Source organism: Schistocerca cancellata, chromosome 5, assembly GCF_023864275.1.
Source record: "Schistocerca cancellata isolate TAMUIC-IGC-003103 chromosome 5, iqSchCanc2.1, whole genome shotgun sequence".
NCBI lineage: Eukaryota > Metazoa > Arthropoda > Insecta > Orthoptera > Acrididae > Schistocerca > Schistocerca cancellata.
The window spans coordinates 74865353-74886600 of NC_064630.1; the positions used below are offsets into that span (position 1 = coordinate 74865353).

The following is a 21248-nucleotide window of genomic DNA, read 5'->3' on the forward strand; positions in this document are numbered from 1 at the left end:
CGTGGGATTGTAACAGCCTCTGGAATAAGGGTAGAAAAAGGAATCAATCTGCCACTGGCAGGAAGGTACCTGAGGGGTCCGTGCCGTCATTGATCTCTCTTTCTCAGTCATTTCTTGAAAAGAAGGACTGCAAACAATGCAACGGATAAACAGGTTAAAGCCTAGCAAACAATTTGCACTCACTGCGAGTCAAATACAGGGTTATTACAAATGATTGAAGCGATTTCACAGCTCTACAGTAACTTTATTATTTGAGATATTTTCACAATGCTTTGCACACACATACAAAAACTCAAAAAGTTTTTTTAGGCATTCACAAATGTTCGATATGTGCCTCTTTAGTGATTCGGCAGACATCAAGCCGATAATCAAGTTCCTCCCACACTCGGCGCAGCATGTCCCCATCAGTGAGTTCGAAAGCATGTTGATGCGAGCTCGCAGTTCTGGCACGTTTCTTGGTAGAGGAGGTTTGAACACTGAATCTTTCACATAACCCCACAGAAAGAAATCGCATGGGGTTAAGTCGGGAGAGCCTGGAGGCCATGACATAAATGATCTCCACCACGACCGATCCATCGGTTTTCCAGTCTCCTGTTTAAGAAATGCCGAACATCATGATGGAAGTGCGGTGGAGCACCATCCTGTTGAAAGATGAAGTCGGCGCTGTCGGTCTCCAGTTCTGGCATGAGCCAATTTTCCGCGGGCTACCCGTGAAACTTGCCCGCACGCGTTCAACCGTTTCTTCGCTCACTGCAGGCCGACCCGTTGATTTCCCCTTACAGAGGCATCCAGAAGCTTTAAACTGCGCATACCATCGCCGAATGGAGTTAGCAGTTGGTGGATCTTTGTTGAACTTCGTCCTGAAGTGTCGTTGCACTGTTATGACTGACTGATGTGAGTGCATTTCAAGCACGACATACGCTTTCTCGGCTCTTGTCGCCATTTTGTCTCACTGCCCTCTCGAGCGCTCTGACGGCAGAAACCTGATGTGCGGCTTCAGCCGAACAGAACTTTATGAGTTCTTCTACGTATCTGTAGCGTGTCGTGACCATATGTCAATGAATGGAGCTACAGTGAATTTATGAAATCGCTTCAATCATTTGTAATAGCCCTGTACATTCCAACAGTTGACTGACAGTAGCAGTTAATATAACCATATATTATTACTACTGATGGTCAATAGAAATAAAAATTCACTGTTCAAAAATGGTTGAAATGGCTCTGAGCACCCTAGAACTTAGAACTACTTAAACCTAACTATCCTAAGGACATCACACACATCCATGCCCGAGGCAGGATTCGAACCTGCGACCATAGCGAAAATTCACTGGAATAGCACACACTGAAGGGCGAAAATTTCAGACGATCCAAACCCTTCGACTATTTCTCCGTTTCAGTATTTTGTATATTGAAACAACAATCAACCAAGCAGAATCGCTACTGCACCTTCCTTCATTTTAGTTCCCTTTTCTTCCAACATTTCCTCTTCTTCTCTCTACATGGTTCTTTTGCTTCGTTTACCATATTCTCGAGTCCCTTTGTTTCTACGAAATTTAATATTTTATTCGTAAAAAGAAAAAATCTATTCTTTACGACTCTTTAAAATTGGTTCCATCCACATCTTTTTTCGAGTGATCCGAAATATGTTTGAGTGACCAGAAATGGTATAATATTTGATATGATAATTTTTTTCATTCATCCTGTAAAGTTATCTGTTATTCGCTTCTGCTGTTTTCTGCGTACTTTGCAAAATTAATTTTATCTTTCAGCCTATCTCACGCTTCACTTCGATGAATTATTAATTGCAACAGGAATTATAATGGCTCTGAGCACTATGGGACTTAACATCGGTGGTCATCAGTCCCCTAGAACTTAGAACTACTTAAACCTAACTAACCTAAGGACATCACACACATCCATGCCCCAGGCAGGATTCGAACCTGCGGCCGTAGCGGTCACGGGGTTACAGAATGAAGCGCGTAGAACCGCACGGCCAAACAAACTGTCGATTAAATTAAGACGCACTGTTATGCTCCCGAGGGAGGGGGGATGGCACTGGTCAGAGAGCAATGCCCTGCACCGAGGCCAAGTAGTACTACCTCATATCGTCTTAGTGAGCAGATAAAGGCACGACGTGGTTTCAGCACACACTTAATACAAGCCACTGTTGATTCCCATCTCGTAATGGCTGTCTTCCCCTACAAATGACCGACAGAGACGCAGTAGTGTTAACACAATGGACTTTTATTCTGAATGAAGACGCTTTAAATACCCGTTTGCCCAACTAGATTTATGTTTTCCGCGAAGTTCTTAAATCGATAAAGGTGAACGCAGGGATTGTTTCACTGGAAAAGATAATTCCTTTGTTATCACTGTCAACCCGCCATCGACCGGACGTTAAAGCATAATCTTTTTTTCCTTGTCAACAACTAGATTCCTAGAAGGAATAGTTTATTAGACACCGTCTCCATACTGCCCTTACAAGCCTTACCGTAGCGGTCGCGCGGTTCCAGACTGTAGCGCCTAGAACCGCTCTGCCACTCCGGCCGGCTTTTGTCTTTCAGATATTGCGTCATTTTCACAGGAGAATACTATGAGGAAAAAATAAGAATCGCGAATACAAAAAATGCAACATGTCCCGAAAATTAGGCAAACAACAAAATAGCTATCGACAAGCAAAGGAAGCACAAAAAATCCACTAACACATGAAGATAAGCCGTTAAGATTAGATCCAGACGAACAGACGGCTAGCTAGTCACGTGCTGCCAAGATCAAAACATTCTCACACAGCATCCTTTGACGCGTAGTGACGACGGTCGGCATTTGTAACATATTCCGGATGAAATCGCCCTCAATAATGGCGGTACCGTCTGCAGGTGAGGCACGCCTTCGGGAAGCTCCAGACATGTGGCAGGTCTCGAAGCAGACCACACGGGCAGCCAGACAGGGCTGTCGTGGCGCGGAAGGCGGCCGTGGGAAGAGCCGCGCGCTGCCAGCCGCCGCTTCCGGGCTTTCTTTCTCGCCAGGCCCGCCGGCGGGGCCGCACAAGCGGAACGGCCGGGGCCCGCACAGCCCCTGACACACTAATCGCACTCTCTGAACACCTGCAGCTCCGCGAAATCTACCTGTCCACACTTCCGCATCACACCTCGCGATTCGTCTTTTCCTAGACAGGCAAATATCGAGATCGTTGCTTTGAGAAAGACACCGTACATTTTCTACCTCGTTCCGCCCTTATATTCCGTCTCTAATGACCTCGTCGCTGACGGAATGTTAAACCATTATCTTCTGTCCTCCTCCGCATATCCGAAATCGAGTAGAGACGAAAATTACTGACTTCTGTAAGAAATATTTTACTATTTAAAGATTACGGTGCCCTTTGGAGGTATTGCACAGTATCGTCTGACAATTTTGGTTCCCAGTTTAGCAGCATTGCTCCCAGGACAGCAATGATATCGAAAATTTGAAAAATGACTAAAATTTACCTCTTTAAACTGAACACATAAATAAAGTAACTCACTTTCTTGAACTGATGTGCCATATATGCTGTTCCAAGAATTTACATTGTATAATTACCTAGAGAAATCAGCATTCGAATTTTACAACCCATACGTTGTTTATGAACCGTATGGACGTACATACGAGGTGCGACAATAAAGTAATGAGACTGATTTTCTTTGCAAGATGTGTCAATCCTGCAGGCTTGTGTAGGCACAATATCTTTAACCTTGGTCTATAAGCTGTTTCTAGTCCAAGTGGCACATCGATGCAACTGCTCAGTCGTGAGTTGTGCTTTAAAAGTTAACACGTGTTTGTGTCTCTCGTCACGGAAATGGAACCGCATAACATTGCGCAACGGTATGCCATTTCTTTTTAAATTGGATGAAAACGCGACGACAACTTACGGTAAGCTTCAGAAGGCTTTTGGAGAGAAGGTTATGTCAAGAGCTCAAGTTTTTCGTTGGCATAAAATGTTTAGTGACGGCAGAACGAATGTTGAAGATGAAGACCGCAGCGGACGACCATCAACCTCACGGACGGATGTCAACTTGGCCAGGGTGCGTGAACTCGTACGATCTGATCGAAGATTATCCGTGAAAATGATTGCAGAAGAACTGAACATCAATAGAGAAACGGTTCATCTAATAATAATTGAAGATCTTGGTATGAGAAAGATTTGTGCAAAAATGGTCCCCAAAAATCTCACACCACAACAGTGAGAAACACGGAAAAAATGTGGCAGCCGATCTGTAAGAGCAAACGGAAATCAATGCAGAATTGTTGAGTCGTGTTATCACTGGTGACGAAAGTTGGTTTTTTCAGTACTATCCAGAGACAAAACGCCCAAGTTCACAATGGTGCTCAAAGGGATCACCCAGACCAAGAAAAGCTCACATATCAAAGTCAAAAGTGAAATGGATGCTTGTGTGCTTCTTTGATTCCAAGGGAATTGTTCATAATCAGTGGGTGCCTTCTGGACAAACAGTTAACCAATATTACTACAAAGCAATTTTAGAAAGACTTCGTAAAAGAGATTTTCGTGTCCGTGCCAACATTGCTGATAATTGGATTTTGCCTCACGATAATGCGTCATCCCATACTGCTCTGTCAGTACAGCAATTTTTAACCTCATAACTAATTTCAGTACTACCACAGCCACCTTATTCACCAGATATCGCTCCGTGACACTCTCTTCTATTTCTGAGAGTCAAAACAGTGGTCAAGAGACACCATTTTCAAACAACACAACATGTCCAAAACGCTGTGACGAGGGTCTTGGAGGATATTACAGAAGATGAGTATCAGAAATCTTACCACCAATGGCAGAAGCGCTGCAAAAAGTTTGTGCAATCTGAAGAGAACTACTTTGAAGAAGACACCACTAAACTTGACTAAAACGGTAAGCAACATTTTTTTTTTCGCACCAGTCTCATTACTTTATTGTCGCACCTCGTATATCTCAAGTTCTGTGGATAGTCCTGCTTAAAGAGTGTTTCATACTAGGGGCGGAACCTAAGAGGGATGTAATATTTTGGCATGCACCGGTTTCCAATATTCACAGCTAACTTCCGCAGAATACAGTAGCACTATAACTAAATTGCTTCGAAATTGGCTAGGAATTCTAGAAGTTACAAGCAGAAGTTGCGTTTAGCACGGGGTACGTTTGAGTTCCTTGAGAGAGAGAGAGAGAGAGAGAGAGAGAGAGAGAGAGAGATCCTGTCCACGTGATTGGGCTTTCGGCGTGACTACAGTAATATTCCAGCCAGTCACATTCACAGGCTGACCGTATCTACAGTCAACAACAAACTAGACACGATTCGGAGTCCACAGGTAGAACCAGAAAAGCAAGGAAAGTTGAGAAAGGGAAGACTTTCAAATGCTGTAGTTCTCTGAATTACAATTTCTTCAGCATTATGCTAAATTAAAGCACTCAGCAATGACGTAATCAAAATATTATTATATTCAAATATTTAATGTATGTGACTGTAGATATTATGATTAAAATCGAACGCATCTGTTGTGCACTAAACGGTGGCAGCCCCATTCCGAATATACTCCTTGACAACAAATGCACGATGCTCATCTAGCCAAACCACTGCGTCTACTGAAAATGGCATGTACACAGCTGTCGATCGATACCCCCTTCACATCAGTATCTCCACCATAAGTCACACAGCTGCCTCTTCAAATACGAGAGGTCTTTTCGCCGGACCCTGCACTAACAAACAGTTACAACTCAATGCAGACGAACTGGAGATGTTTTTTTAGAACAAGAATGTGCATGTCTTTAATATAGCTTGGTCGAAGAAATAATTTATGCCACAGCTGTCTGATGTGATAAGTCTAAGTCGTTTCGAGTATTGTGTGCGCTATCATCGCATATTAAACCACAACCTTACAAAATTCCCCAACATTTATTATACTAAGGACAATTTGTATAGACGAGGAAATATTGCCTTCCAAGGTAACTTCGCGGTTTATTCTGTGATGATGTTACAAGGGAAGGCCAAAGGTATCAATCTGAGGTAAGAGATTCTGGTCCAGAAACGAAAGTGTCGAAGATAAAAGCGAAAATCGTTGTGATACGTCTGACAGTGAACCTCTTCTGCTGCAACCTCTCTGCTTTCCATAGTTTGGGAGGAGGCAGTATGGACCAAAACGAGAAAAAATTGTCTGGTAAACATGGGCTCTACATATGCATACCTTAAGAGCTAAAAGCTCCTCCCAAAATATGGAAAGCAAAGAGCTTTCAGCAGAAGAGGTTCTTCCTCGTCAGCAGAAATTTCAAAGCTCATGGCTGACAAGATGTGAGAAACATAACCAGCATAATCTGACTGCCAGAAATTTTGCACGGGAAATACACTTTAGTCAGATTTACCCCATCAGACACAATAGACAATCAATAATTAGCTTTCAGACTAATGTAACAATAGAAAAAAAATCATTCAAGCAATAAAGTGTCGAATTTATAAGGGACTGGTGGAGGGATGTGGTACCGCAATTTGGAGCAATTACAATATGGGCGGGTATAATTCTATGTGGCAGTAAAAGAGCTGCCAAAAAAGTACTTTCATCAACAATAACTACTGCAAATTTTGGTCAATATATCGAACACCAGGAGTGCCATCCTGTTTTACAGAAGAAATTACATCTGAAATGAACAAAATTACTTCCCATCGCTCTCCAGGATTGTGTCAGGTGACGACATACGACAGAATGTTAAATTGGTTGACGTGTGCCTCGTCTCTTCGATTTCTTGGCCAAAAATTAAAATTAATCACTATCACGAAAAGTCTTGACGCCGTTCCTACCACTATGTCTGACGTAAGCGCTATCATGGAACTCTAGCAGAAAATGGAGCTCTAACAGACGCGCGTCAATCCTCAGACACAACGGTACTGTCATCTTGTAACCCAGAATTTGACAGCATCCCTCACAGAGTTACCACAGTAGTATGTACACTATTTGGTAAGTAATCGGACGCCCCTAAGTAATGCAGAGTGGATCGATAGATGTCACGAGAGGCGGACTAGCCAGTATAAAAGGCTGTGGAGAGAACTGCGTTATCAGCACAGAAATAGTAACAGCAGACAGAGTCGGTCAGGAAAGCCCAGTGATTTCGAACGTGGAGTAGTCATTAGACGTCACCTAAGGAACAAATCCACCAGGGAAACTTCAACTCTTTTAAAGCTGCCCACGGTGCCTGTTGGTGATGTGGGAACGAGGTGGGACAACCACAACGATGTGAAGAACGGTAGGCAACGTACTGACGGACAAGACCCTCGAGCTTAGCGGAGGACGGCTGTAAAAAATCGCACGACATTAGCAGAAGGAATGTCTCGTGAGTTCCAACGTGCTACCGGCAGTCACACAGTATAACTGTGCGTAGGGCGTTAGAAGAATCGGGTACAATGGCAAGCAGCTACTAATGAACCACACATTTCTGATGTCAATGCTAAGCGACGCTTGAGGTGATGTGAAGAGCGACGCCACTGGGAAGTGGATGACTGGAAATGGGTAATTTGATGTGATGATCACGGTGTATCCTATGGCAATCCGATGGACGGGTTTGGGTTTGGTGAATGCCTGGAGAACGTTACCTGCCATCACATACAGTGCCAGCACTGCAGCATGGAGAAGATCGTGTGTGATATGGGAGTGTTTTTCGTGGATAGGGTGTGGTCCCCTTAAGAACACGCTAAACGCGGAAGCACACGAACACATTTTACAGCATTGTGTGCTGCGTACAGTACAGGAACAGTTCAGAGAGAATGGCTGATTATATCAGCATGACAATGCACCATGTCTAAAGTAGCATCTATGAGAGAATGGTTTGTGGACAATAACATTCCTGAAATGGGCTGGCCTGTCTAGAGTACCGATCTGAACCCAACTTAACACATACGGGATGTTTTAGAGCCTTGGGCTCACTCCAGCCGCAGACAGTCCTCTCTCCTGGAGGACAGCTGTTCGAGAACAGGAGGGTGCAGCCGCTTACGTCTTGGTGGATTTACTGACGCTGCACGCTCCCACCCGCAAGGGCTAACAGCACTGCTGAGGGCTGTCTTTCACTGCGAGATTCACACCTGCCTTGAACTGCAGGGCTGTGCCGTGACGGTACACGTGTTGCCGTGGACTCTGTGTCACCATTCCTGCCCAGCAGCTGACGTCACGCCTGCTACTGGCTGTCTGTTGCATCAGGACCATCGCGCTCGCTGCTATCAACACAAAGCCAGGGGATAGTGCCGCCACCGAGCAACGCTACGAGAGTTTTTGTTTGTTTACTAGTAAGAAGTACGACCCTTAATGACGTTTCCTTGAGCAATTATCGGTCATCATCCTGATGACGATCCACCGTCTCCACTCAACCCATCCACAGTAAAGATCATCCCCTCTGGGCCTTCACAGGTGTCCGGAAACTTTTGATCGGAACATTTCAGAGATGATGACTGATTGAATGAGCATGACAATGAGGCCTAACATATAGCAGCATCGGCCAATAGTACCGAGCCGAACCCAATGCCAAACCTTTGGGATGAGTTAGAAAGTCCACTGTGCTCCAGACCCCAGGGTCAATACCTTATCTGGTTTCGGCTGCCAAAACTCCACAGCCGTTCAGACACCTCATTGTAAGTGTTCTAAAAAAAATGGTTCAAATGGCTCTGAGCACTATGGGACTCAACTGCTGAGGTCATTAGTCCCCTAGAACTTAGAACTAGTTAAACCTAACTAACCTAAGGACATCACAAACATCCATGCCCGAGGCAGGATTCGAACCTGCGACCGTAGCGGTCTTGCGGTTCCAGACTGCAGCGCCTTTAACCGCACGGCCACTTCGGCCGGCCATTGTAAGTGTTCTCAGGAGAGTTGAAGCCGTCATGAAGGCGAAGAGTGGACACACGCGATATTAATATCCACTAATAGCCGTCCAGATACTTTTGATCAGATAGTGTTGTGTGATGTTTCTTCCACTACGGTTTTCCGTGTGCTCACATGCACTGGCTCGCGCCACCAGTATATAATATGCACGGGAACGCTTTACCGTCGGTCTTTTTGCCTCGCAACGAAGATGGATGAGCGGTTAACAGCCGAAACGTTAGTAGCAGATGAAGTTTGTTTACGGCTGAATTCCCGCAATTGTATCGATCAAATCAACTCACATTTAAGAGGAGAGATTTCAATACTCCGTGGCGCACACAGCAGCCAGTGGATGCACGTCATGACGAGCCTTCAAGACCCAATTCGGTTTAACGACTGGCCTTTTTCGCTAACTGTTAACTTACAGTTTGGTTGGAGCTCAGGGCGCGAACCTCCTGAAAATAATGGGCTGGGAAAGCTATAGATATTTAGAACAAAAATTGCAAACTAATTAGACTGTAAATTCGAGAACATGGAGATCATTAGTTTCGGTCTAAGCTCGAAAGAGAACAAAAATATCTCTTTGTAATTAATGTCGAATGCTTAGCTCCAGATGCCAGGCTCAGTTGTGCAGGGATTTCGAAATGGCCTGGACGCGTGATAAACCGTAATGCGAAAGTGCGCCGGCAGGTACGGGCGAGCTACAAATGAACGAGCAACAGCCGGCTGGATACTGTGCTAACGATACCCGGAATTGATCACGCACGAATAATTCCGGCTCTCATTACCGGAATGGCCAGCTTCTGAGGACACACATGCTCAAATCAGGAAGCGCAGAAGCCGTTAATTGATTATGGAGAGGCGGGGGCAGCAGTTGTGGCTTTCAATTAGGCACGCGTACTAGTGCGGTATCCGACGTTCCAGCGGGATCTGACTGGGAGGGTCATTACTGGAGACCGGATTATGCAACATAAAAACTTCAAGGTATGCATACAAGTATGCATGAAAAATGTTTAACTGATGAAATAATAAAAGACATAGTAGTTACTGCGTGCGATATATCTCGAAGTTGGGCCTGTGCACATCGATTGCAAGGAAGAGCGCCGGTCACGCGAAAAATCGGGACATTTAGAATGTTGATCTCATGATTTGCATGCTTTATGATAAGAGCTCAGGCGGGGTCCTTTTTGAGATTAGTTTTTAAAAAATTGCAAAAAGATGCATGCCGTGTTTCGAATATGGTTCCTTCTTTGCTATTGTTGTCGTTAACAAGCGAATGCGATGCGAGTTAGTCGCCGCGATACAATCGATATGCAGATGTCTAATTTCGAGACATATCGCACGCAGAGGCACACGCACAGTAAATCCGTAATATTTTATTTAAAAAACAACATACAATCAGTAATTTTTGAACAACATTAACGGTTAATTAATACCATACGACTAAATTATCGGTTACAAATTATTTTACATTTTGCTACAACGGTATACATAAACCCTCAAGCACTGATCCAAATGTTCGGCAGTACGATTGTATCTTCGAGCATTCAAAACATTTGTACAAGAAGAAAAGGACCGTTCTGTGTCAACTACACGGTAACTGGGCTGTATTTGACTTTGGGTGCTATGTCAACATTTTCTTACTTATTGTTTCTGCCAAATGTTCATCCGTCCCCTTAATAAGACTATAAATTTTTTGGACAAGGGGTCAGAGTTTGGGTTATGTTCAAGATGTTTCCAAGCTTTTATTTGAGTTTTCTCAGGAATACCTACGGCCATGAGGTGGTCACTAGATTAATATTATTCATTAATCGACTACATTCATTCAACGCCAAACCCTGAGTTTCAAGTTTTTAGTACTCGCAGGTATATGGGAAAAACGAGTGTTAATCACAGCAATGTTTTTCTTAAATACTGGAGCCATTAAATGCTTCCTTGCATTGGCAAACTCCACTTACGTATCCCATAACAAAATTGAAGTACATTAAATGTCCTACAAAAACGTCCTGTTCATTTCTTCTGTAGGATTACAGTCCGATCCAAGAACGATGACGATTCGCGCAGGTCGATAAACGGACGGGGATTGCATTGCTACCAGGAAAATTACGTCTCTCACTTGCTTGCGTACAATTTGTCGCTTACCACCACCATCGGCGATAACAACTCAACAGAAATTGAATAAAAATTCAATAAATAAATTACAACGATCACGTTTAATGCTCACATCAGTATGACATTCACAGCAGAGAACTCAGAGCCTTAGAGAACACTCATTGGCTGTCGTAGAATGAGTGACGTAGGTGCGCAGAACGACCTTAGCTCGACCTCTATCGTCAGTGGCTCCAAATATAATAGTTTGCACGTAGCCAGCGAGAGAATATGAAAACCTCTCACATGGTTTCTGAAGGCTTTCCGGGTTACACGAATCCCGGCGGTATGGGAGCTGAATCATCCTGCGTAAGTCATATACTGAGGAGCCAAAGAAACGTTCACCTGCCTAACATCACGTAGCCCCCCACCCCCGTGTACCCAGAAGTGTCGCAAAACGACATGGCATGGACTCAACTAAAGTCTGAAGTGGTGCTAGAGGGAACAGACAAGTGTGGGGGGAGGGGGGAAGATCTCTTCTGAACAGCACGTTGCAAGGCATTCCAAATATGCTCAATAATGTTCATATCTGGAGAGTCTGGTGGCCAGCGGAAGTGTTTAAACTCAGAAAAGTGTTCATGGAGCCACTCTGTAACAATTCAGGACGTGTGGCGAGTTGCATTGTCCTGTTAGAATTGCCCAAGTCCGTCTGAATGCACAATGGACATGAATGGATGCAGGTGATCAGACAGCATGCTTACGTACGTGTCATCTGTCAGAGTCGTATCTAGACGTATCAGGGGTCCTATATCACTCCCACGCCATTACAGAGCTTCCAACAGCTTAAACAGTCCCCTGCTAAAATGGAGGGTCCATAGATTCATGACGTTGTCTCCATATCCTTACACGTCCATCTGCTCGATGCAATCGGAAACGAGACTCGTCCCACGGGGCAACATGTTTCCAGTCATCAAAAGTCCAATGTCGGTATTGACGGCCCCAGGCGAGGCGTAAGGCCTTGTGTCGTTCTGTCATCAAGGGTACACGAGTTGGCCCTGGGCACCGAAAGGTCATATCGATTATGTTTCGCCGAATGGTTCGCCCGCTGACAATTTTGAAGGCCCTGAACTGAAATCTACAGCAAGTTGTGAAAGGATGCCCTTCCGTCACGTTGAACGATTCTCTTCGGTCGTCGTTGGCCCCGTTCTTCCAGGATCTTTTTCCGGCCACAGCGATGTCGGAGAGATGATGTTTTACCGGATCCCTGATATTCATGGCACACTCGTGAAATGGTCGTACGGGAAAATCCCCACTTCATCGCTACGTCGGTGAAGCTGTGTCCCATCGGTCGTGCCCCAACTACAGTACCACTTTCAAACTCACTTAGCTCTTGATAATCTGCCATTGCAGCAGCAGTAACCGATGTAACAAGCGTCAGGCACTTGTTGTCTTATATATGCGTTGCCGACCGCAGCGCAGTATTCTACCTGTTTACATATCTTTGTATTTGAATATGCATGCATATACCAGTTTGTTTGGCGTTTCAGTGTCCATCAAGAAACGGATGAAAAACTATCTATATCCCTAGATGCTACTCATTTACGGACTATTTTCTGTAAAAATGTCTGATTACTAATATTCAAGAATTCCTTACATTACTGAAGGAGTTGTTAAGGAGAAACATCTTATATGATGAAAAGACAAATTAATGTCCTCTGTATAGAAATGTTTCAATAATTTATCATTATGACGCGTTTTGTAGGCTTCGTCCTATGTAGGCTGACAGTTACGACTGCTAGTTTAGTTTTTAGTGATCCATTCCAGGACAATGCTGACGTCGAAAATTACGTCTGTGATCAAAATATTTGATGGCTAATTATGCGAAACTGTCAAGACTACAACGAAGTGAAAGAGGCAGTACGAAGACTAGGGTTTAACGTCCCGCCGACAAAGAGTTGATTGAAGCGGAGGACTATTTCTGCTTGGTAAAGGATAGGAATTGGAATAGAAATCGGTTGTATGCTTCTGAAAGATAGCGTCCAACAACTATTCCTTAATCGTCCTAAGGAAATCAGGGAAAATGTAACTCTGTATGACCGGAAGGGGTGTTCAATCACGCAAATACTGCTCCACTATGTCACTGAACACGGGGATCACCTTGTTCGAGATTTTACGGCGTGCTGTGTCTTCCCTCGTATATGGTACACAGCGATACCCACACAGGCTGCCACACGCCAGGCAGTCTCCAATGTGGCGCCATACAATTATCGTCAGTCACTAGACAGAGCGCGCACATAACAGAAACCACATTATGCTTCCGCCTCGACTTACTGATTGTACAGTTCATCCCCCAATAGTTGGATTTGACGCCACAGAGGACGCTCATAGCAAGAAATACTTCCGTCATTCGCTAAATAGTTGTCGGTTGAACATTTTTCCGCTGCCCACATATTTAAGCGACGCACATAATCATTCTGCCAGCTACAGCTGCATTTATGAAAAGGTCATCAGCAGTTACGAACAAATGTCGTCAAGTTGCCACAGTCACCGCCGAGTGTTGCGATGTCTGTCTGTTAACTGAACCTGAATTAAACACAGTCTCCAGCAGCAGTGCAGTATTAGATTAGTCAGCCATTGTTCAGTTTGTAGGGTTAGACCAATGTTGAGAGTTTCTACTTCAGCGTCACCCCTTCTCATCCAACTTGTTACTCCCTTGGCCGTCCGCAGGACGATACCCCTCGTACGGCGCAGTGTCACCAGCTGCATAATCAGCAGGCGCGACCATTTGGCAAGGCTGAAGGTGACGGCCGCCTCAAGAGGACACAGCAGCCGACGGCGTTACACTGCCACGCCTCGCCTTCCATAGACACCAGTCACTCGCCTAATGACATCACGTCACGTGGAGAGCCAATGAGCAAGCAGCTTGTCATCGCGGGTCGAGCGTGAAAATTTACCCAGTGCCGCTGTGTGTCTACAGCCAGTCTATGCTCAGCCTGCATAGAGCTGACGGTACGATCAGTCCACGGTTGACGTTCACACTACGTAGCCAGCGAGCTGCTGTTTACAGCAGTCATCGGAGAGCAAGACCGCTGCCAGCGCAGTGGATCTCCAGGGGAAGTCACCCCCGAATGCATACGTATTTGTAAGAGGAAACACCAGACTCGTACTGCATGTCAAATTGAGGACTTAGTTTTTGGAATGTACTTCTTCCAGGAAGTGTTATTTGTCTTCAATTATACCAGTATTCTATGTTCCGTTTGAATGTTCCAATAAATGCAGTTATTGTACTCGGATTTATTTGTATACTCGCCTCTGATGCTACACTGGCGCAGTAGTAGTGAGGTGCCGTGCTACAGATGAGTATTACTGTGTACGTTCTTTTAACGAATGACAGTTAACTTTGATTGCCCTGTGACAACACAGATACAGCATGCGAGCACGCCCCTTCAGTATAGCAACTGGTTTTCTGTGGTGCGGCATTCGCTTCCTATTACTTTTATGTAGAGCACCAAACTAATTTGGTGAATAAAACAGGCTGTGCCACAAAATATGAGTTGCCAACAGTGTCTTAGTACGAAAGGTGGGAGGGGAGAGTCAGGGAGGGAGGGGGCGGGAGGAAGGAAGATGGAAGTAACGCCTAGACACACCCGCAATGTATTTTTCTGCCAGTGTTTAAGCATACAGCCTGTTAGATTTACTCTACAGCCGGTACGGCCGCAAGTCCACCCACATGAAAAGAATCCTGTGATAAACACAGCCCGTAATTTTAAACAATTCCTTGCCATCTTTGAGACCCCTCAGAAAGCTGGATGACAAATTTGGAAACTAAAGGATTCTGGGAGCTGTAGACGTCCCGCAATGAACCCTACAGCAAGTGAGCATGGCCATGTACTATGGCAACTGGAATTGTTATGGGTATTGGAAATATCCAAATGCGACCTGCTGTTAGTTGGGAACCCGTACTGTGTGCATCTAGTGGCTACAAACGAACCAGTGGAAACATGAAAAGAAGAGAATAATGAAAGCCACAAATCAGTACCATGTATTTGTACATAACTAACACGACAGATCTCCTAACAAAATACATACAATTACGGAATTACACAAGAAACTTAACTATTATGTCATTTGAGATATGTGCGTGAACAATGTACTATAGGAAAGAGCAAACTCTCGAGTTTTACATGGTTCCCGCTAGGTAGCACCAGTGTGCGCCGATTTCAGTTCTAGTAAAAATAGTGTCGGGACAACAGAAACCGTTTTGTGTCCTACGTTTTGTGCAGTACGGGTCAGTAAAAATTCTTCAGCGTGACTTTCATACTAGGTATGGTTTGGATCCACCTACAGCACACAGCATTAGACGATGGCGAGGACAATTCCGAGAGACAGGTTGTTTGTGTAAAGGCAAATCGCCGGGCCGTCCCCGAGTGTCTGACACACACGCCGAACGCACCCGCTAGAGTTTCACAAGGAGTCCGCAGAAATCCGTTCGCCGTGCAGCTCGACAGCTCAACATGCCCCCGACGTCCGTCTGGCGGTGTTGCGTCGACATTTACACATGAAATCAAACAAAATTCAGCTACTCAAAAATGGTTCTAAGCACTATGGGACTTAACATCTGAGGTCATCAGTCGCCTAGACTTAGAACTACTTAAACCGAAGTAACCTAAGGACATCACACACATCCATGCCCGAGGCAGGATTCGAACCTGCGACCGTAGCAGCAGCGCGGTTCCGGACTGAAGCTCCTGTAACCGCTCGGCCACTCCGGCCGGCCATTCAGCTACTGCAAGCTCTTCGTGAAGGTGATAAACAACGTGTGGAGTTCTGTAATTTCGATCTTGGCAAGATGGAGGATGACAGTTTTCTTCCACGCTTAGTGTTTAGCTGTCGAGGCAACATTACATTTAAATGGAAAGGTGAAACGTCATAATGTGACAATACCAGCAACAATGAATGAATTGAGACATCGCATAATAGCAGCTGTGGAACCTGTAACTCAAGAGATGCTCCTTGCAGTGTGGGAACAATCTGAATACCGCATTGACATACGCAGTACATCTCAAGGGGCGAGTATTGAACATCAATGAAAAGGAACAAAAAAATTTTCTTTTTTGAGTTTTCCGTTCATCAAAAAACAAAATTCACTGTATATGTTTATTAGTTTCCGGAATATACACGTGCCAAATCGGATGATTCTTTTTGATACACCCCGTATTTTAGAACACTTATGATACCTAGAATGAACAGAGGAAACACGTTCGGTTAAAAATAAAATAAACCTTCAGTCGCAAAAGGCAGAATTTTTTTTATTTATATCTTATCTTTCTTATCTATCTTATGATACATATGATTAATGCTTTTAGTAAATTGCTCCCCAGAAGAGGCGCGGGAGGGGGGGACGAGGGAGGGGCGGGGGGGGGGGGGGGGGGGGGCATGTGGCGACCCCCTCCCTGTTCCGAGGCAAGTGCCCTCTGCAAGACGGTGGCGCCTCCCGCCGCCGGCGGACAGCGGCGTCCAGTTTTAACCCGAACAGTAAATCAAGCGGCCGGGCCCGGCTAGCGCCGACACCTTTGAGGCGGCGCGGCCACACAACGGCGACCACTGTGCGCGCAGACAACCCCCAGACTCAACCACACTCCGGTTTCCGGTTTGGCCACAGCGTTTACTGCGGCGCCGCTCCCACGTGTCTGTTCGCCGGCTGCTGTCGCACGGTTCAGCGAACCCACATTCCACTATTCTTCCCGTTACGCGGGTTAACTGGCGTCGACGACTCACAAGAAAGCCACGCAGCAATCCGATAATTGTAAAAAAACTTCTTGTTTATGGTATGTGACGTTCCGAACTCAAATACCAGTCTTCCCGAGCATTTCTATGTGTTATGGCGTAAAGTCAGCGCCAGCACGCCAGTCGGGAACGACACAGAAGAGAAGGCCCTCCAGGACGACAACAGCGACGAGACGATACAAGCGTCGCGCCCGACTGGTGACTGCTCACTTCTATAGTAGCTTCAACGTTAGCCACTTCGTTAGGAATCTCTATGTAGCAAAGACTTGCGTTCGGCTATTCTGAAGAAGACTGATTATTTTGGATGTCGCCCTTTGCTTGCGACACATAGTAATGTTAAGTATTGTAATTGTTTTGTTGTAATAAAACTCATTAATACGAGTAGTTTGATTGTTTGTCTAGAGAACAGAGTATGCAGGATTCCTAGACACAACACTATGCAACCTTCAAAAATTCTTGGGAAAATCGACTTTGACGTTTTCCGAGCGCCTTTCACACCATAAAGTAAAGTAGATTTTTCGACTGGCAGGTAGAGAGCTCATCTGCCACGTAGGTCGCCAGTGTTCGACTCCTGGCTGAAGCAAATCTTCAAACGAAATGTTCTACAAGCGTTTCTGTGATGCGTAAAATACACAAAGACGAGAAAAAAATGAGTACTTCTCGAGACTGATGATCGCTGTTTCGAATATCGTTCCGGTTATTTTTCGTTTTTCTTGCCATTCAGTTTGAATACCTGCGTCATTTAAATATAAAATTCATCAAATTATGCTGATTAACACGCATCTAACTGCCTTTTGTGTGAAAAACGAACCTCTTTTTATTTCTAATTACATATCGCACACAAATGTTAATAAGCTTTTTAAATTAAAACAATACAAATTGAGTTACTTTTTACCTTCATTTATTTTACACTTGACGGAAATGGTCGTACTGTATTCTACCACTAAGCCACACGGCCAGTCGAAATATCGAGCTTACTTTCCGATCTTAAAGACGCTCGAAAACTTCAAAATCGATTTTCTCCAATTTTTGAGAGTTTCGTCGTACTGCTTTGGAATACTGATATTTGAGTTCTGCACTTTACGTACCACAAATATAAAATATACAAAAATCCTTGTAAGCCGTGAAAAATGGTTCAAATGGCTCTGAGCACTATGGGACTTAACTTCTGAGGTCATCAGTCCCCTAGAACTTAGAACTACTTAGACCTAACTAACCTAAGGACATCACACACACCGATGCCCGAGACAGGATTCGAACCTGCGACCGTAGCGGTCGCGCGGTTCCAGGCTGTAGCGCGTAGAACCGCTCGGCCACCCAGGCCGGCAGCCGTGAAAGGACGACGCTACAAATTTTCCTCACACAGTACGCCACATTTTAAAGCGCTCGTATAGCGTAAAAGCGAGAGCCATCAACACTCTGAACTGGTTTCCGAAAGGAGTGGGATTCAAATCATCAATAGACTGTCCATACGTAGATTTACCGTGGCTAGCTAAGTGTATAATATGCGTATTACGATTGGATACGACTTTCACCTGTATGTAAAATGGCGAGGTATTCTGCTAAAAGAGAACTATTTTATCCCTATGCTTTGGTAGTAAGTCTCGCGTATTAGCATGCTCGATGTCAACCACTGTTAATATCCGTATGGCGTATTTTCCTTCTACATAAATACTACATCGACGAGTCACAATTGACATCAGTCAACTCACACAAATACCTGGGTGTACCACTTCGAACGGAGTGGCCAAAGACGCTCAGTCGCGTGTAAGGCAGGTAGCAGATTTCGGTTTATTGGTAGAATATCAGTGAAATAGCAATCACTCTACAAAAAAGATAGCTTGCCAATGACTCGTGCGACCCATCCTAGAATATTGCTCAAGCGTGTGGTATTAACAGGGGATACTGAACTATACAGAGAAGGGCAGCGCGAATGCTAACAAGTTTGTTTTGACCTATGGGAGAGTGTCACGAACATACTGAAGAATGAATTGGCACAGACTGTCAGATAGACGGAAAATACGGAGAGTCTACTTAAGTTTCAAGAACCAGCTTTAAATGACGCATCCAGCAATATACTTCAACCCCCTACACATCGGTGCCGTGCATCTTGGGGACAAGATTAGATTCCTTACAGGCGCAAAGAGGCATTGTTCCCGTGCTCCATACCTGAACAGAACAGGAAGAAGTCATAATAACTGGTACTCCGTCTTCAGGCCACGAGTGGCCTGCCGGGACCATCCGACCGCCGTGTCATCCTTAGGGGAGGATGCGGATAGGAGGGGCGTGTGGTCAGCACACCGCTCTCCTGGTCGTTATGATGGTATTCTTGACCGAAGCCGCTACTATTCGGTCGAGTAGCTCCTCAATTGGCATCACGAGGCTGAGTGCATCCCGAAAAATGGCAACAGCGCATGGCGGCCTGGATGGTCACCCATCCAAGTGCCGACCACGCCCGACAGCGCTTAACTTCGGTGATCTCACGGGAACCGGTGTAACCACTGCGGCAAGGTCGTTGCCCATAATAACTGGTACACTAGAAATTACGCTCGGCCATGCACATCACTGTTCTGCACAGTATGGATGTAAATGTGAAAACTTGTAACTCATTTCTACATTTTCATTACTTTTTTGCTGATTAAAATTGACTATACAGTAATAGCTACTTGGTTAACAATCGTTGTGTGAATAAATGTCCAACTACAAATTCAGAGATCAAATCTCCGCCGATGGTACAATGCAGGCTTTCAATGCCGGTACTAGATCCTTGGTGCAAGGCATGTCTCTGTTTCTAAAGTTTCCTACTGCTGGAGACGTCGGCAGAGGCTGTACAGACACTGACAGTGGTTTCAAAATTAAACGAGCGCGGAACCCAAACTGTTTACGCACGTCCACTCACTCAACGGTCGTGTCGTTTACGTTATCAGACCGCTACCTACGGTCGTGGAGTCGCGAAAACGTCTCTCATGGAGCTGATAATGGGGGAGAGTTTGCGCTGTTCGCTTTATTTAGCACTAAGGCCCACAAGTTGCCTAATTTCAATCCTCTTCCTTTTACGTTAAAGTTGTTTAGATGCATTTATATTTCCGTGGTCTTTCTGTACATCCCAGCACTGCAATCACTGGATTTTGATAAAACAATCACAACAGTAAGGGCTAAGAAGGCACAGTATTGACACATACATTGCACCAACAAGAAAGGTGCGTGAATATTTGAACACTGCAGAGGACCTGTTCCCGTCGATTGCCACAGTAGCGGTATACAAAATCCCAAACACATGCGGTAAAGTGTACAAAAAGAAACATGACAAGGTTAAGGACTTCAGTGGTTATCTTTTCATTCAGATACTAATTTCCCATCTGGCCTCGCACGTGGTTGAGCGTTCGCGATGTTATGTCCGGCAAGGCAACTAGTGTCACGTCACAAGTTCGTTTGGGGCTCGTATTTCCCATGGGCCCCGGGCAGTGGTCTGATGACGTCACGACCAGTCCATTGTATAGATACAAATAAACAGTTGGGCTTGCTAAGCTTGTTTAAGTTTGAAACTGCTACGTGAGTCTGTACAGCCTCTGATAAAGTTTCCAGCATTAGAAGACGAAACGTCATACGGAAACGTGCCACGGAGCACGGTATAATGACCATATAACAAAAATGTCAAAGGATGCCACTCTCAGTCGGTCCTACCTTGTCACATATTTCACTTCTGGTAAAAATGTCATGTATACGGAGTCTACCTATGACTGGCTGGGTAAGTCTGTTCAAAGATCGGCGGAAAGCGACAGCGTACCACCCACAGCGGGACCTGGAGTAGTAAAGAATTGTAGTCTTCAAACCCCGTCACTGATTAAAGATAGCTTAATCTAAAGAATCCTTACCGTTTAGAATTTTGGCTTCGTAACAGGTACAATGTGACAAGACATAAGAAAATAATAAACTACATCATGGCGCAGCCACAGCGGAATCGTGGTTTTATCAGTTTAACAATTTTAATATTTCGGTGCACTGTGAAAAATGACGTCAACGTAGTACGAAAACATTCGTATACCAATGCGAAGTCACGTCCACGTAGATAACACAGATTCATACGCGCACTAAAACACACACACACACACACACACACACACACACACACACACACACGCACACACACACAAACGTTCTTCAGAGAACAGAGGCAACTACGCGGCGAATAATGGCGCAAGTAGCTTATTGTCAATAGCGGCGTGTAGTCTTTCGCATTTGTTTTCCCAAAGAACCCGAGGCAGCAGTGTCGTATACCAGCCAGCACACACCTCTCCAGGAAAGGGTAACACAACAACTACAATCTACGTCTTTCCTCTACTGCGTGCGTACTAAGGACGTTTAGCTCTCTTACATGGGACTTCTCTTCTCTGCAGAAGCCAGACCATGTGCACGGAATAGTATGTGGAGTCAATACGGCTTTCGAATTCGACATTTCTCTGTGAAACTGTCCTGGGAATAGGGTATGAGGGAAATGCTCCATCCTCATTCTG

At 44.9% G+C, this 21248-nt stretch overlaps 1 protein-coding gene and 1 pseudogene across 1 annotated transcript in view; both read right to left on the minus strand.

The window, feature by feature from the left end:
* The window catches only part of LOC126187479 (uncharacterized), a 769527-nt gene that overhangs the window by 187655 nt on the left and 560624 nt on the right, over positions 1–21248 (minus strand). The window lies entirely within an intron of this gene.
* On the minus strand, positions 19137–19254 carry LOC126189195 (5S ribosomal RNA; annotated as a pseudogene).